Source organism: Rhinichthys klamathensis, unplaced genomic scaffold (genome assembly GCF_029890125.1).
Source record: "Rhinichthys klamathensis goyatoka isolate OS25496 unplaced genomic scaffold, OSU_Roscu_1.1 h1tg000211l_1, whole genome shotgun sequence".
Taxonomy (NCBI): domain Eukaryota; kingdom Metazoa; phylum Chordata; class Actinopteri; order Cypriniformes; family Leuciscidae; genus Rhinichthys; species Rhinichthys klamathensis.
The window spans coordinates 197,419-215,878 of record NW_026606736.1 but is presented as its reverse complement, the minus strand read 5'-3'; the positions used below and the strand labels follow the sequence as shown (position 1 = coordinate 215,878).

Sequence of the window (18,460 nt, the reverse complement as noted above, 5' to 3'; positions counted from 1 at the left end):
GCGTCAGGTGGTTCTTTGTCTCCATGTGTGCATAAAAATTGTTAGCTGTGAATTATCCCTTACATAATCCCCAGACTGTACATTATTGTTTGAGCTAAACATTGCATTAATCATTAAAGCCAGAAAGAGACAGAGCTCAAGACTACAGTAACCACTCAAACAAACCAAAGTCAAACTCAGTTTCATCCACATTTAACCTCAGCAAAAACAACCTCATCAGAACATCTCAACAGACTGAGAGTGAGTGAGTGAAGGATTACAACAGACTATTATAATGATGGTCCGCCGCTGACCAGCTCCTGTTCTGGCAATACGCTTGTATGTTATTTGCCACACTGTTGTTTACCTTGCCAGAAACAGACAGAGAGATGAGGTCAAGGAATAATGCAGAGCTGACTGTCATTTGACCAAAACCCCAGTCCTGGCTCTGACACACCAACTCCAGTTAAACTGGTAAATCTCAGTTACGGTAAACTGGCATAAAAGCCCCATAATATAAAACATCTGGGGCTGAATTTCAAAACACTCTCTCAGCCTCCGCACCACAGAGTGTTTAGCTGGCTGCGGTCTGATGGGTTCAGTGTAGCACCACATAGTGTGTGTCTTTAAGTGTGGGGGTGGGGGGTAGTGAACCCCTCATCAATAAACCAGAGGTTAGTGAGTCAGTGCAATGCTGTACTGTACCCCACCCGTTTTTTCCATGTTTAATGCTTCAGCAATCTCAAAGACTGTGGAGATGTGTATTTCTACGGTAAAGGCTTTGGTTTGGCAAACCCACTGTCTTTTTTGTATTGTTGATTCATACTGTAAAATAATTGTTTATGTCTCTACTAGAAAAATAATTATCATGCCAAACGCTTCACGATTTTTGCTGGCTGGTTTTATGCAGCTTGGTGCAATTTTATTTACGTACATTATCTACCTCATAAAAGAACATTGCAGCCACACACGAGCAGAGGAGTTTGGTGGGATTGTGGGAAGGCGTCATATAGGGGCTGGGTCTGAACCGCCAGAATATCCACTTACAAGCCATAATTACACTGGAAAAATACATAAACTGGCAGCTAGAGGCTGTTCTGATGCATCTCAAGTGACAATGGATAAGTTTCAGTAGGAATGTGACTTTGTGAAGACAGCAATTTGTAGGTTAAAAAAAGTGAAATGTGTTTTTTATTAATTTCTGACTGTACATTACTAACATCTTCATTTATTCACCATAACCTACAGGCCAGTTGAGTTAAACTATTCAATTTGAATTCATAGGTCATTGTTATTATGACATCCTTTATTTATTTTTTAATATAAGCCTGTGTATAATTCATAGAATTACATAGTGTAATTCAAATGCATCTCTTTGCCTGGGATTCTGTTATTGTATTTGTCTGTTAATTCTCAAAGTACATACATGTAAATTGAATATTTGATTTACTATTTTACATTATTGATGTCTTATATTTAAAAAAATATATTGAAATGTTACAATTTAGCAGTAAATACCCCCCAACATCTAGTAAGGGAACAACAGAAGAATCTCCACATATGATGTATATAGTAATAGCTGGAATGTTGAACTCTGACCTTTGAGGCCTTATTAGAAGCTGTTAAATTTTCACATACACTAATTTCTTCCCAAGCTTTATCTCTATGCTTTAGAGTCTGTCAGTTTTACATTGCTGTTAGGTTATTATATACTGTAACAGCAACACGTTTCTGTTTTTACATTTAACAAAAAGACAAAACACAGAGCTTTTAGAGGAATGGCCGTTCACAGCACAGATGGATTTGTAATACTGTTCTTTACAGTATGAGTAACAGAGGTCTCAAACCCAAACACTCTTAGCAGATGAAGTGACATGTTGGCTGCTGTCTGCCAACCCTTAAGCTAAAACACCCCTATACCCAGCTCTCACATGCTGTTGCACAAGTAATTGTGATGGAAACCATATAAACACTCCTGGAAAGAACTGCAAGAGAAAGAAAATCATCTCTCCTAAAATAACCATCAAGTCTCTTTGTAAGAGTAGAATTCTAAGTTGGGTATATTTGTGTATTTCTATTTCAAATGAAATTAATGAATGAATGCTGGTCAATCAATCTGAATGATTTGTTAATAAATTATACTTGTACAATGCTTTTATGTGGTTTTTATGTGGTATCTTTTAGAAAGCTCCAGTCCCACTGTAATTGGAAAAGCGCAAATTTCCTCCTTTTGTGCTTCACAGAAGAAAGACAAACAGGTTTGAATGGAATGGAGTGAGTAAATAAGCATCAAGTTAATACTCTGCTTCAGATCTAGCCCTAGGATTTAGTGAGACTGACAGTGTCGGCACTCGTTGGGTTTGGCTATGAAACAGAAGCTTATGTCATGCTCTGCTCTGTGGCCGGTCTGTAGCTTCTCTAAAAAGAGAAAAACAGGATATGTGGGGGCCCTTCCTTCTTTATCTCTCTCTCTCTCTCTCTCTCTCTTAACACTTGCCATCTCTCTGGGGTCAGACACCACTCTTCCACACTCGCAGAGACCGACCTGACCGCTTGGCACACATCAAAGATTCCACATATCCATCAGAGACCACACCCCTACATCCGCTTCATGTATCTCCAAGGCAAGCTTGACCTTGTGTGTTTGTGTTGGTGAGCGGTAACTGATTCTAGTCCTGAGGGTAGTGCCCAGCTGGCTTATGTCATACGGGTATATCCGCATGACCTCACGCCTGGACTACAGTCCCACAGACACTACGATATGCCTGCTGTCATCGCAACAGTTGTGTATATTTTTAAGAGTCAGAAAAATCGACAGTCCTCTATAAAGAGAAAAAAGTTTCGCATCAGGTTGTGTTTTGTGATAAAAGCTGAGACCGGTCTGTACAACCAAAAATGGACAGATGAAGCTTTATTTTAGGCTTTGTCTGTTGTGATATATCAGCCTGAGTGTTTTAAGTGGTGTTAAGTTTTCTGCCATTTAAAGGCATGGAGCTGAGAGCTCCTGAGGCCTTGTGGGGGACCTCACAGTTTGACAGCTGGTTCCTGCAAGACATTGTAGACCATATAACCACAGAATACATGACTGTGGCTTCCCTGGGGCCTAAGACACATGGTGGCCAAACAAACAAAACACTTTTGAATAATAATACAGGGTTTATATATATATATATATATATATATATATATATATATATATATATATATACTGTTTTTTTCACGTGTAGGTGGACACAACCCAACCACACAAAATCAAATTATATTCACATAAAAGCACACACTCGCGTTCACAAACCATGGTGAGTGTCGCAATGCTAAACCAAACCCTCAGAAACAGAGATGGGCACTTCTGAGGTTTGCACTCTTTAAAAAGACATGACCGAGCACCACCATAATTACATGGGCCATAATTTATATGGCCCAGAACATGTAGAGGCAAAAACCAAAGCAGAAGAAAACTCTTTTTGTTTTAAATTTAATTTTAATGTTAATTTCGTATTTGAAAGTCATTTAATTAACTATACCTGTTATTATTGCCTGTAGATTTCTTTCTGTAGATTCAAAAACAGAAAGGTGTAAAGTGAAACATCCACCTCCATGACTCAAAACTAATGTATGACTGGACCATTTTCTCCTGTTATGAATGCTTCTTCTGAACAGGAATTTGACAATAATTTCATTGGAATGTTAAATTAACACTGCAGCATGACTGTTTACATCCTTATCTCACCGGAAATGTTTCCTAGCTTACCTCTTTCTCCTACTCACTTCTTCCTCTACTCCTCCTCTTCCCCTCTGCCTCCAGTGTGGTCAGAGATGTCCACCCACAAATATCAAAACAGATGCGCTAATTATATCTGCCCACTGTGAGTGAGTCATTTAACCTGTTCATAACTGCAGAATCATTGTTCCAGAGCCACTTCAGGAGCTCATAAGAGGAAATGTTCAACCCTAAAACCAAAGAGTAGGTTTAGACAGTATGATTTGAATCTTAGAAAAAGATAATTATTTACAGTTTATTTGCTTCCTAGTCTAGCTTTAAACCTGACATTTTACACTATGGATATTGTTGACACTGTGAGCATTTTTTTTATTTTACCCTATTGTGAGTCGAATTGGATAAAAGTGTCTGCTAAATGCATAAATGTAAATATTCTCCTTTCACATATAATCCCTCAACTAAAATCAATGCAAAATTGACTGTAAAATAGAAGGGCTTATTTGTTAGTTCTCCATCAAAACACCATGAACTCCAAAGTTTTAGTAGCCTATTAAGATATGTGAGCAATTCTCAATCTAAACACACTCAGGGCATGAGAAACTCATATATTAAATGAGATTACAGAGGATGGTCTGAGATTTTAAATTCTATAGAGGCTTTGAGATAAATTACAAGGATGTTTTTCAGTTTTTGTTTCTCCCTAAGGGACAGATGAGGTTACCCTCTTAATTTCAGCCACATAGCCAAACATGACATCATGACCATTGCTTCAACAGGATTTATCTTCCTTGTTTCTCCAAAAACACACAGCATAAACAAGCATGGACAATATTCTTCCATTACAGGGATAAAAGGAAAACTGGATACTGGATTATTGCACTTGGGACTGTGACCCAGTTTAGTTAATTGCTCTCTGAAATTTCGGTCACAATGATTGTTAGGCCGAAAGACTGATAGGAAGAAGATTGAAATTAATTTTAGCTCCAGCTGTGCTGCAGGCATGTCAATCACATCTTCATGAATGATTGGCCAGTAGACTGCAGGACAGAGATGAGCTGCGTTTCTCCTGTCAGTACAACAAAGCATGCGGTATGTCATCCATACAGAGGAAATGCTGAACAAATGTGTATGTGTGTAAAGAAACAGCCAAGCCAATCGTCACAAGCACACATGAGCATACTCGATCTCCACGTGCGCGTATGCATATACACAGGTCTCTTAAAATGGGGGGTCTCTACTCTACCCCTCCTCTGCTGGCTAAATTGATTGCAGATTTCCATGAGTGCCGAGCTGGCTTGTGTATGTGTGTGAGGCCCTCAGGAGTCTGGGCGTACTGTCAGAACACATGTGAGAGAGAGCGAAAGGAGGAGAAAAAGAGTGCCGCGGTCCCAATAGGACCCAAAGGAACATCACTCCAGGCTGGAGACCCAGAATCACAGCTGTGGAGTCAGCTGAGCAACCTCTCAGTGAGGGACATTTTCCTGAAACAACTTCTGTCAGCACCATCAACGTAACAACTGTGGAATTGTGCAGTGAAATAATAATACCATAAGAAATAGGAGCTCAAATCTAGACTTTTAAAGTGACATCAAACATCAAAACGTGAAATGTACAATAGAAAACATGAATACAGGTGATTTGTACTTCAGAAAGAGTTCCCAAAAATTACTCATTCTTGGTAATTATTTTATAGAGATTTTTGTTATAATTATTATTTTAAGATTTAAAGATTAGACTATTTTAGTCATCTTATGAACCCTTTAAAATTCCACGATATTTCCAGGTTTTTCATGACTGTGGGAACCCTATTTTTTTTTTTTTTTTTTTTATGTCAAATAAAATGTAAAAAATATTTTCCAAATCTGGATATTTAAAAATGTTGATATTATTTGTTTACAATATAGACAAAAAAGCAGTATGGTCCATCTAACTATACTGTAAAAATAAAATCCTCCTATTTCAATTTTAAAACTTTACTTCAGAGGACACACTTTAGAATACTGTTATTTGCACATCCGCTGTTGTACGCACACCGTCCTCGCAGTCACAAAAATTGGGCTGCACACAGACGAGGTGTACGAACGTCCACGGACCTTTATTACTTTAAATTACGTCACACGGACGGGGCACGAATGCAGACAGTGTGCGGATGCAGATGGCTAAAGTAGCCTATACTTTGGGCTATAATAGTCCTCTGAGAGGTATGATTTTTTTTTTAGTTATTGATTAGCTAATAGTGAACTACCACATTCGACTAAGCACTATTACTTACTTATTCGTTAATCAGAGTTTCTTGTTAGTTAAAGGGATCCTATTATGCTTTTTCACTTTTTCAACTTTAGTTAGTGTGTAATGTTGCTGTTTGAGCTTAAAAGGGATCTGCAAGGTTACAAAGTCCATTCCAAAGGGAGATATTTTATTTAACGGAATTCACTTTCCAAGAACTACAACGAACGACTCGTTTGGACTACAATACTTTTTTCCTGGCCTTTATGAAATCACAATGCTACTCATTTAAATAGTACCCACCCATGGAATACGACGAGGACTGGTTGAGCTGCTGCTATGTCAAAAAGATTCTGTTTTTTTCCATCCCTTGTCCAAAACTCATTTGTTTTGGCTGACAATTTATTTTAAACACTGTTTCTGAACATTATAACCCCAACGTTTATCTGTGTGCTGCACATTTTATGGAGAACAGCTTCCAGAGGCTAAGAAAAGGAGCAGTTCTGCAAAAGGAGCAGTTCTGCACTGTGGTTTGTGGATCACAACTTGTAAGCATGTCTTATTATTTGTAGTTGCATTTTCTATTAACAGCTCCAATTATACATTTTGTGCTGTTGCTACAATGTAAACAAAGGGCAAGGCTTTGCCTCCGCTCGCCTGCTAGCCAACATTAGTGTTGAGATAGTGTTTACTGTAGCGTTTGTAAGCTCTCGCTTTTGTAAGACTGTTCATCGCCCCTTACGAAAATTAACCTTGGTTTTGTGATCGATTTGTACTACCATAGTTTTCCGACAAGTATCATGATTAAATAGTGTATAACATCGTATCTAAAATGTACTGTATAAGAAAAAAAAACATACTACTCTGAAACATCCTGTGAAATCTGTGCTTGCAAAGTCCGTGCATTAATTATCTTCTGCATGATCCTCTTGTTTGTTAACATTATTAAGTCTCAATCAGACCCCTCCTTGAACTGCCACCTTAACGTGGTGGAGGGGTTTGAGTACCCGAATGACCCTAGGAGCTATGTTGTCTGGGGCTATATGCCCCTGGTAGGGTCTCCCAAGGCAAACAGGTCCTAGGCGACGGGTCTGACTAAGAGCGGTTCAAAATCCCCTTATGATGGACAAACATCCAAGGACCGTGACAATGCCCTACCAACGCTGTTTACAGTGGAGGTGGGCGGCTGTTGACCTCAACTGGGGATGTCGTCGGACGGTGGAAGGAATACTTCGAGGATCTCCTCAATCCCGCCGTCACGTCTTCTATTGAGGAAGCAGAGGCTGAGGGCTCAGAGGTGGACTCGTCCATCACCCTAGCTGAGGTCACCGAGGTAGTCAAGAAACTCCTCGGTGGCAAGGCACCGGGGGTGGATGAGATCCGCCCTGAGTACCTCAAGTCTCTGGATGTTGTGGGGCTGTCTTGGCTGACACGCCTCTGCAGCATCGCGTGGCGGTCGGGGACAGTGCCTCTGGGATGGCAAACCGGGGTGGTGGTCCCTCTTTTTAAGAAGGGGGGCAGGAGGGTGTGTTCCGACTACAGGGGGATCACACTTCTCAGCCTCCCTGGGAAAGTCTATGCCAGGGTACTGGAGAGGAGAATACGGCCGATAGTGGAACCTCGGATTCAGGAGGAACAGTGCGGTTTTCGTCCAGGCCGTGGAACACTGGACCAGCTCTATACTTTCTACAGGGTGCTGGAGGGTTCATGGGAGTTTGCCCAACCAGTCCACATGTGCTTTGTGGATTTGGAGAAGGCATTCGACTGTGTCCCTCGCGGCGGCCTGTGGAGGGTGCTCCGGGAGTATGGGGTCCGGGGTCCTTTGCTAAGGGCTGTCCGGTCCCTGTATGACCGAAGCAGGAGCTTGGTTTGCATTGCCGGTAGTAAGTCAGACTTCTTTCCGGTGCATGTTGGACTCCGGCAGGGCTGCCCTTTGTCGCCGGTTCTGTTCATAGTTTTTATGGACAGAATTTCTAGGCGCAGCCAGGGGCCGGAGGGTATCAGGTTTGGGGACCACGCGATTTCGTCGCTGCTTTTTGCGGATGATGTTGTCGTGTTGGCCCCTTCACACCAGGACCTTCAGCATGCACTGGGACGGTTTGCAGCCGAGTGTGAAGCGGCTGGGATGAAAATCAGCACCTCCAAATCCGAGGCCATGGTCCTCAGTCGGAAAAGGGTGGCTTGCTCACTTCAGGTTGGTGGAGAGATCCTTCCTCAAGTGGAGGAGTTTAAGTATCTTGGGGTTTTGTTCACGAGTGAGGGAAGGATGGAACGGGAGATTGACAGACGGATCGGTGCAGCTTCTGCAGTAATGCGGTCGATGTACCGGTCTGTTGTGGTGAAGAAGGAGCTGAGCCGTAAGGCAAAGCTCTCGATTTACCGGTCAATCTACGTTCCTACTCTCACCTATGGTCATGAGCTTTGGGTCATGACCGAAAGGACAAGATCCCGGATACAGGCGGCCGAAATGAGCTTTCTCCGCAGGGTGGCTGGGCGATCCCTTAGAGATAGGGTGAGAAGCTCGGTCACTCGGGAGGAGCTCAGAGTAGAGCCGCTGCTCCTCCACATCGAGAGGGGTCAGCTGAGGTGGCTCGGGCATCTGTTCCGGATGCCTCCTGGTCGCCTTCCCGGGGAGGTGTTCCGGGCACGTCCCACTGGGAGGAGACCCCGGGGAAGACCTAGGACACGCTGGAGAGACTATGTCTCCCGGCTGGCCTGGGAACGCCTCGGTGTCCCCCCGGAAGAGCTGGAGGAAGTGTCCAGGGAGAGGGAAGTCTGGGCATCTCTGCTCAGACTGCTGCCCCCGCGACCCGGCCCCGGATAAGCGGAAGAAGATGGATGGATGGAAGTCTCAATCAGGCTTGAATTGGTTTGAAATTGATGCCATCCTTAATATTTAAACCTGAGCAGATGAAACTCGCGGTTATGGTAAGGGGCGTGACATATCCCGAACACGTGCTTCTTCGCAGCTAACCAATCACAGCACATTTCGGATTTTAGAAGGAGGGGCTTCATCGAAACAGGAACTGTTCGGCGCGTTCGAGCCAGACTGGACAGATATGGAGGACCAACTCAACCATATTTAAAAATAAATACAGAAATAAATAAATGCTCAATAAATAAATAAGCATACAATTAATTGCCCCAAAAAATACAATAAACAAATAAATGTAGGTAGAAATTAAATTATACAGTGAGACATAAATGTATATATCTCTTTTAATTAGCTTCTTTATTTATTTATTGTCCGTTATAATCTTCAACTTTATTTATTAATTACTTATTTTTTTGAAGTATTTATTTATGTGCATGTTATAATATTTTTGTCTGTTTTATTCTTCCTTTGTATTTTTTACCCTATTTATTTCTTCAATGCCATTTATTTCTGCCTGTCGTTTTTACATTTCTGTATGCATTTCTGCCTCATTATGCAAATGAGGAGGGGCTGTGTCTTAAGGGGTCAACTTCTGCCCATTGGTTGGTTAGCATTTTACTGCATCGGTCGAATCTACATGCCACCGGCCGCGATTTTTTTTTTTTTTTTTGCAGGGTGGTAGAGGAAGACTCATTAATATTCATTAGGGAACTCATCCCTGATTGTCAATTTAAAATATACATTTTAAAGTCAAGAAAGTCGCAGTTTGATGTAAAACTGTTGAGGTATAAGACTGTGAAAATACGTAATTAAAAATACTACAAACCCAAAAGGCGCACATTTTCTCTCAATGAATGAAGCTAACTTTACTGAAGCTAACGTCTGTCATTTGTTCTATAGTCTTACGTTATAATCGTAACGTTACGCCGTCATGCCTGAGTGTTTTGTACCAGACTGCACACACACGAGCAGCGGATCTCGCTCGTTGTTTCGCTTCCCGGGAGATGTAGTTCATTGAGCGATTTTCACATAAAACTAAATGTCACTCTTCTGTTTTATGACAAACTTCGACTTTCTTGACTTTCATAATTATCTTTTAAATTGACAAACATCATATGTGTAATTCAGGGCACAGTTCAGACGGAATAAAAAGATAAGTTGTCTCTCGCCATTGACTACCATACATATTTTTTCCGAAATAAGGTCCCATGAGCCGGAAGCGGAGGGGAGGGGCTTAGGCTCTCTATGGGCAGAAGTTGACCCCTTAAGACACAGCCCCTCCTCATTTGCATAATGAGGCAGAAATGCATACAGAAATGTAGAAACGACAGGCAGAAATAAATAGCATTGAAGAAATAAATAGGGTAAAAAAATACAAAGGAAGAATAAAACAGACAAAAATATTATAACATGCACATAAATAAATACTTCAAAAAATAAGTAATTAATAAATAAAGTTGAAGATTATAATGGACAATAAATAAATAAGGTAATTATTACAAAGGTGAATAAATAAAGAAGCTAATTAAAAGAGATATATACATTTATGTCTCACTGTATAATTTAATTTCTACCTACATTTATTTGTTTATTGTATTTTTTGGGGCAATTAATTGTATGCTTATTTATTTATTGAGCATTTATTTATTTCTGTATTTATTTTTAAATATGGTAGAGTTGGTCCTCCATACACACAGCTTCACTATTCATAAAAAAGTAGCTTATTTAAGTACAGTTCATTTCATTTATTTAATTACAATTAGCTGTTCGCTGCTCTGTTAACAGCTGCTCAGACAGTCATTGTCATCTCCGTGAGAGAGGAGGCATCATATAACAGCAGTACCACTAAAGTCCTCTCACTATGTTTTGAGGATCACCATTTCGTTTGCCTTGGTTTGGTTAATGAACTGCAACAAGAGTGAAGTGAGATAACAGACTCCAACCTCCCCTGCATCTGGTCTAAATCAACACGCTGTTGGCTGGCAAATTTATTTGCAAACACTAATATGGACTCAAGCTCATTCTGCGCGGTTAAGGAACTTTTCATATGTGTGCTTTTTCCCCTTCTCTGTGTTGTTTTATTGTACGGGTCTGGGCAGTACTGCATGTCCTGGGTATAGTAAAGCTGTCCCACACAGGGATTTACCTTAAGAGGCCCATTTATTTATGAGACAGAATAGCAAACATTTGGATCAAAATGAGGTGGCCGCTATATGCCTGAACAGACAGATGGACAAACTGCAGCAGGTTGTACTGATGATAAAGCTATCATGATGCTGTGATGAATGAATTCATGTCCTTATTTTTACATTTATATTTATTAATATTTTTTTTCCCAATTTCATTTATTGCATTTTCAGAGATTTGGACCAGGCCTGGGTCCATTTAATCGAGTGTGACATACAACGCCAAGCCTCCCCTAAGTGCAAAGAGGAGTGCAGCAAAAAGCATTAGGACAGAATCCAGGTGTGTGATGAAACCAAAGCCCTTGTATTTTTCCAACAAAATATCTTTGCAAAGCAATGCTAAAATATTTTTTCTGTTTGCCAGCTTAAAGATCTGCTGTTTCTCTCTTAGTTTTTGACAGAATGCATGGGGATAATGCTGGGATAATGTTTGAATGAGGGAATTCAGGGATTTGGTACCACGCAATATCACTGCATCACCCATTTGCCATCACTCATCTCCCTAGAGGAAGTCCACTCGCTGCCAGAACATTCCTCCTAAAGCTTTCTGATTTACTCAACTGGCCATCGCTGCAGAGCCCTTCTGCAGAGTGAGGAGGAAGCCTGCTCCTTATTAAAACCATCCTTTTATCGCCTTTTTTACAGCTGAAAAAAATAACCAGATGTTTCTGAATCTGAGCATTTGAGAGTAAAAAGGTTTTCACCAGAGGAAAAGAAACGCATCACTCTCTGTCTGCTCCTAAAATGACTCCATGGAAATGCTTCTAGATTCTCCTCCTCCTCCTCTCACTCCCATCACAATGAAGATAATATTTTAACCCCAATCTAGAGGTTTCTCAAATGTGAAATAGTCCCTTGCCGAATGGGATGTCAACTTTAAAGGTGCACTTAGTAATGCAGGCCTATTAAATAAGTCAGACATACAGTAGAAATTAAAATATTGTGAAATATTATCAAATATCTGCTTTTTATTATTAATTTAATATATTTTAAAATCTAATTTGTTCCTCTGATGGCAAAGCTGAATTTTCAGCATCATTACTCCAGTCTTCAGAGTCACATGATCCTTCAGAAATCATTGTGATTTGGTGCTCAAGAAAGACACTTTATTATTGTCAATGTTAAAAAACAATTGTGCTACTTAACATTTTTGTGAAAACAGTGAATACACATTTTTTTACAGGATTCTTTGATTAATAGAAAGTTCAAAAGAGCAGCATTTATTTGAAACAGAAATCTTTAATAACATAATCAAACATAATTAAAACGTCTTTAATGTCACTTTAATAAAAGTAATAATGCATTTAAACGCATCTGAAGACCATGAACTTAATGATAAGTGTAGGTAGTGTATGTATTTGACAACAAGGCAGAAATAACAGGATGAGAGTTAGAAGGAGAGACAGAGAAAGAGGGCAGGTATTTGCCAGATGCTGGACTCAGGATGTCCTGGGCACAAGAGAAGAAAAGAGGAAACAGAGGGGTAATTTCCTGTGCTGCCAACAAAATATGCGTCAAAACTAAATTAAAGCTTTTTTCCATCGAAATATTTCTTCCATTTGCATCGGATGTGCTTGTGTTTGAGGATCCATGATTTAATGTACATTGTGTTTACAATTCATTGTCTGTAAGATAAATAACAATATCCGAGTCCTCAGGTCTCTACTGTCTCCTCCTCTCATTCAGCAGAACTCCAGGGAGTTTACCAGAAACAAACAAAAGGAAACATCTTGAGAGAAAATACAGGTCTGTCATCCAGTGACCATTTCCATTTGGTAGACACTACACACACACGCACACACTCTCTCTCAATACACATGCATATAGTAAAATCTATCTCTTTCTGTCTCTTACACACATAAAAAAGACAGTGTGTCCTGACCTCATATTTTACCACAATGAATTTTCCGATTGGATCTCATGGGCCAAACTTCAGCAATATGCCTTTTCCATAATGCTAAAGCAAAAGGAAAAGATGAGGACGGTTATTATTTTCCCCCTGTCGTCTACCTGATTTAAAATACAACTCTGAGACGCCAGGAGGACAGCGAATTGATCGGTTCAAATGTCAGTCCCAAATATGAAGGAGTGGATTTTTTAGGTAACAATGACTTTGCTCCGACTGATATAATGAGAAACAACGACTTTGGAACGACTTATATAATGATTTTACATCATAACCTTGTTCTGAATCACAACAAACACAAGACAAGCTTTACAGCTGGTTGTGTCATTATCATTTTTCAAGATTTCTCCACTTATAGGCTACACTTGTATAAGATTTACAAACACAGCTATGTTTTTATATTTTACCCTAGATGGGTTGTTTGTCTTTTCTTCCGTGCAAACGGGCCCTGCAAAACAATATCACTTTCCCCTCTCCTAATGACTACCAGCAGCCAGCACTGCGGCTTTGCTTCAAGCCTCTCCAAGACCGACAGACTTTCAGATCAGAGATCTTCTCACTGACTCTACAACTCTGTGGTGGTTCTGCAGTGAAAATAAACAGGGATGTGCAAAGAAAAATGCAAAATGAGTTCACAAAAATGCTCTATCCATTAGAAAAATAACAACACTTTAAGTACACTCTTAAAAATAAAGGTTCCAAAAGAAGGTTTTTGCAGTGATGCAGTAAACAGTTCTTAAAAGAACCAATTTCTTAAGGTGAAGAACATTTCAAATATCTAAAGAACCTTTTGTTTAATGAAAAGGTTCCATATTAAAGGTTCTTCATGGAACCATTGATGCCAATAAAGAACCTTTATTTTTAAACAGCTTTACGCAGAATCCTGCATATCCAAAGCCCTCCTCTGGCCTCTGTCTGCAAAAAGCATGAGTTAGAGAGGCTTATGTAAGCATGTGGTGGAAATATTACCCATCGTCTTCATCCGTTAACACAACACCCCCATCTCATCACCACTGACCTCCGTATGTTCTTTTCTCCATGATTTTTATTTTGCCCTGAACTCAAAGTCACTTTGAAGACACTTTAGAGATTTAAAAAACTTCAACTCAAATATTAAATTCTCTTTTTCGAATTCCTTTACAGCATTTTATTTTTGTTTATTAGCTTTAAAATTAATTTCACGACATAAATGATCTAATAACACAAGCAGCTACTGAACCAAGAGGCTAATCCGAAGAATTTCAGTTAAAGTGTCAGTGCCAACCCAGTGCACATGACCCAACAGAGAAATCATATCAACAGCAGATGTTTTTTTTACGAGCACCTCAGTATGCTGCTGTCAAGGTGAAAAGTTTCTCCTGTGGAAATCAATTAGAGTCTCATGCTCTCCAGATGTGGAACCATTGGCAGGTACTAGTAATTCTTCCTGTGCTCCTATTCATAAGTTTGACCCGTTTATAGGGGATATTGTGGTCTGGAACAAAAAGATGCTGAAACAAGTAGTGGACTCATTTAATTGTCTGGAATCCTCTTGAACCAAAGTCAAGGTCAACATCTCTTGGGTTTATGTGCTTTTGACCAGTTACGGTTTGGCGATGCTGGGGTTTGCATCTGCAAGCTATTAACACTCAGGTGGGGAATCAACACTCAAATATGATGCAATGCTGTTGGATTAACGACAAAAAAAAAACAAAAAAAAAAAAACATTATGACTCTGATATGACTCAGAGACACAAAAAAAAGATAAAATGTGTTTAGGATAGGGTGTCATTCCACTACTGTCCTTCACATTGCACATGATTCAGATATTCATATTATGACAAGCATCAAGCTCAATTCACTAAATACAAAATTTGTGCAATTTTTAATAAATGTAAGCTATTGTATTAATCAAATCGATTTTTTATTACATTTTGAGGACAAAAACACATGATGGATAAACACAATCAGTCTTTACACCTGATGACATTTGTCTCAGATTTGTTCTGAAAGAAGTCAATGGACATTTTTGTTTCAACAGCCTATTGCATCATAATTACAAGAAAGCCACTATTTTTCAGATTTATTTTAACAATAAAAACAATGTGTTAGCTAGCGAAAACTACCAATATAAGTTTATCCTGTTTTGAAGTGTGCATTTACAATAAACACTGATTATACAACTTTGGTTTGTATGAATTATATGGATTGTTTGAACTGTAATACATTTAAAAGCGAACCCTAAGAAAAAGCAATCACATCAAAAGCATAGCCTATTTCAAGAAGTAGGTCAGGACAGAAGATGGAAACTTCAGGACAAAGATACGAATAAAAGTAGGCTTTACAAAATTGATGAAAGGTTTTAAATTGCATTGCAGTTGTATTGTGAGTGGCGTAGTACACTTTCTTACCTTACTGGAGAAGTGGCATTGGACTTTATTAATGGAAGTGAGGTTCTGCGTTCCGAGGACAATGAAGACTCTCTTAAAGACGAACGTCCTTTTGTAGCTATACTTTATAAACCTGTAAATAAATTTTGAAGCTGAGTCTTGCTCCCAAAAAGATCGCTAAACCGGTGTTCGCGTAACCATTGGCTGTATCTCTATCCTATGCGCTGGAGAGCGCGCGACAGGGACAACTGCAAGACAATTGAACCGCTATGCGCGATGACTGGGCACGCGCTTACGCCTTCTGTATTCTGTCCCTCCCACTGTTTCGTTTTCGATTCTAAGTATAGTTTATCGTCTATCGATTCTAACAGATTGGTTCGGAACTTCCATTAAAAGCCATTACAAAACATTATACAATTAATGCAATCTTAAGAAATGAATGTCTTAAATGGATGCACATATTTCATGTTTTTTACGACATTCATACACTACACATGGTATTATAGGCTACACTAATGTGTTAACCCTCATGTTTTGTTGAGATGAACTCTGTTTTTATGTCTGGGATCCCTTAATGATGTGTTAAAATGATGGGAGTAGCCTAATTTTATTAAATGAATATTTTTCTTTCAAATTCTTTTACATTTCTTTGACCTATAATAAAAAGCAGTAGACAAATATCATTTTCTATCTATTTTACCACACAGTATTCATGCACTTTTCAGAAATGTGACTTGTATCCATTCTAGTTGCTTCTGTTTGGGGTCAAACTATGTTGAACTTTACAATAAAAGAAATCAAAAGAAGAAACTGGCAGTATTATAGTTATAGTTGACTCAATGTCATGACATGATTGTTTTAGCATGGTCTGGAAAGTTCAATTAGGGATATAGGCCTAAATGGGGGTGTAAAATGGAAAATTCAGGATCTGGAACATCAACAAAGCAGCCCTCTTTCTAAATTACTATTCGGAATGTCTGTTCAAAAATAGCTGGCCAAAAGAAGGCTAACAAAAATGATTGGTAAGCCACTGCACTGAAGGGTCCGTGAGAATCACTTCCTGCTGGCTTTATGAAGGGTCCGTGAGAATCACTTCCTGCTGGCTTTAATGATAAGTGATGCTCCGGGATGTATTTCCCCATCTGGCAGTGGCATTGTATTAACAGATAACACTCTGTAATTTCGGAAATAATAGAGAATGAAGGAAAACAGAGTTTCCGTTTTACTAAGACACTCAGCAAAAGATAGGCTGAGTCAGTTTTGGCATCAGCATATCATCTGAAGACAGGAACTTCACTTGCACATTGTAGGTCTTGAAATTCCCCAGGTGATCTGTTTCTATTGTTGAACATCTTTGAATAAGTATAGTTTTTTTTTTTCATATGTAAGATTTATTGCATTTCTAAAAAGGTCTAATGCATCCCAAATATATTATACTATATTTTACAGCAGTTAATCACAGTTCTTGACAGTGAAAGGCCAGTTTAGTGACCATTTCTGCAGGTTACATCATTACGCCAGTAGATGGGGACAAATGACTTATCATTGACTGTGTCTACCCAATATTGACTTTTGTTACATTAAAGCAATGTCACAGTCAGAACTCGTTGAATATCAGATTAGATCTTATTCATAATAACAGCACTCTTGTGATATATCTTAAATATTATTATATAATATATCATATTATTCTGATTTAATATCTGTCCAGTCTCAACTGCCATGCATGTCAAACTCCCAAAAGAGCATCCTTTTGTCAAATAAGCCTCCTCTGATAGGATCATAGAGGGATATAATGCATCTGGGGGACCCCTAGTGCTAAAATAAATCACTGCATACCTTTTCCTTTGGTGTATTTTTGTTGTTGTTGTTGTAAAACCTCTAGTGTAAAAAAAATCCTGTGTGCTGCAGCCAGTCGCATGATTTGCCAAGACTTGTAATTTTTTATATCATCGTAATTTTTATTTAGTGGCAACTAGGGATGTAACGATTCACTCATCTCACGATGCGATACGATTCACGATACTGGTTTCACGATACGATTTTCTCACGATTTTTTTAACAAATGCGATTTAAGACAAAAGTGTCCCTTTTATTATTTCTCAGACAAAATGCTGCACATTTCTTTTTAATTTAAAATATATTTCTCAAATAATAAAACTACATTAAAAAAATTCCCTTCAAGGTTGTTTCAACTCAGTCTTTCTGTCTGTTTGGTCAAGAGGCTGGACACTGGTACCTTCGCACACTATGTAAAAGACTGTGTAAAATTAGTAGTACCAGATTGACAGGGGTTTTACATTGTAATAAAGGCAAGATTCTAATTTTGTTATAATTTGTATCATTACACTAGTAAGAGTAAAAAAAAACACATTTAGAGAAAGAGATAGTAAAATAAATACAACACCTGGTTGCCACGGAAACACTGATGCACCTTGTGATCTCCGTGGCTCTCGCAATTGTAGTATTAATGACTTTTACATGAAAACGGAGGTGACTGGTGTTACTCACGGTGGTGATTATTATTAGTCTACGGAAAGTCAAAATGCCGCCACACCTCCGATTTGAATGAGTCAACGTCAACATCTACGCTTGCCGTCGCCAAAGCCATGTCTACTGTTTGACGGCACGTGCACAGCAGTCTATGGCACACACTGGTGCGGCGCGAGCGGAGCAAACCGAGCGTTTTCAGTTCATTCCTATGGAAGTTGAGCTTGGCTCACACAAGATCAAGTTCCATGAATGAAGTGAAAACACTCGCTAGCTTCACGCCAGTGTGTGCTCGCTGCTATTGTGCTATTGTAAAGCGAGGTTCACAACTTCACAGTAGGCTATAGTAAACGCGCCCTGCTGTTTAAAACGTGTATCGCGATTCGTTTAACATTTCAACCGACTTGAATCGTCACACATTTTTATCGATTTTCAACCGGTTGCGAGTGAATCGTTACATCCCTAGTGGCAACGCATTTCATTTGTTCTAATCATTACCTTTTTCCTTATCAACAAGTAGCAGTTATAGAACATGAATTCATTTTAATTTCTATATGTTATAAAGTTAAACCAAACAGACAAAACCCGATTACGATAATGGCACATTTAGCTTGGTCGTCATTTAAATGCATTGAGCTAAAGTTGGAGGGAACTGGGAATTCGTCCTGTAGGTTAGGTTATGATGCTGTACTGTATACTGTATTGCTG

General features: G+C 39.2%; 1 protein-coding gene across 2 annotated transcripts in view; it reads right to left on the bottom strand.

Moving 5' to 3' along the window:
• Positions 1–15,460, bottom strand: part of pear1 (platelet endothelial aggregation receptor 1) — a 41,392-nt gene extending 25,932 nt beyond the window's left edge. For both annotated transcript variants that reach the window (XM_056263958.1, XM_056263959.1), the window contains exon 1: positions 15,284–15,460. The gene's annotated coding sequence lies outside the window, so the exon portion shown is untranslated. The remainder of the gene's footprint in view (positions 1–15,283) is intronic.
• Between the last annotated feature and the right edge of the window lie 3,000 nt (positions 15,461–18,460).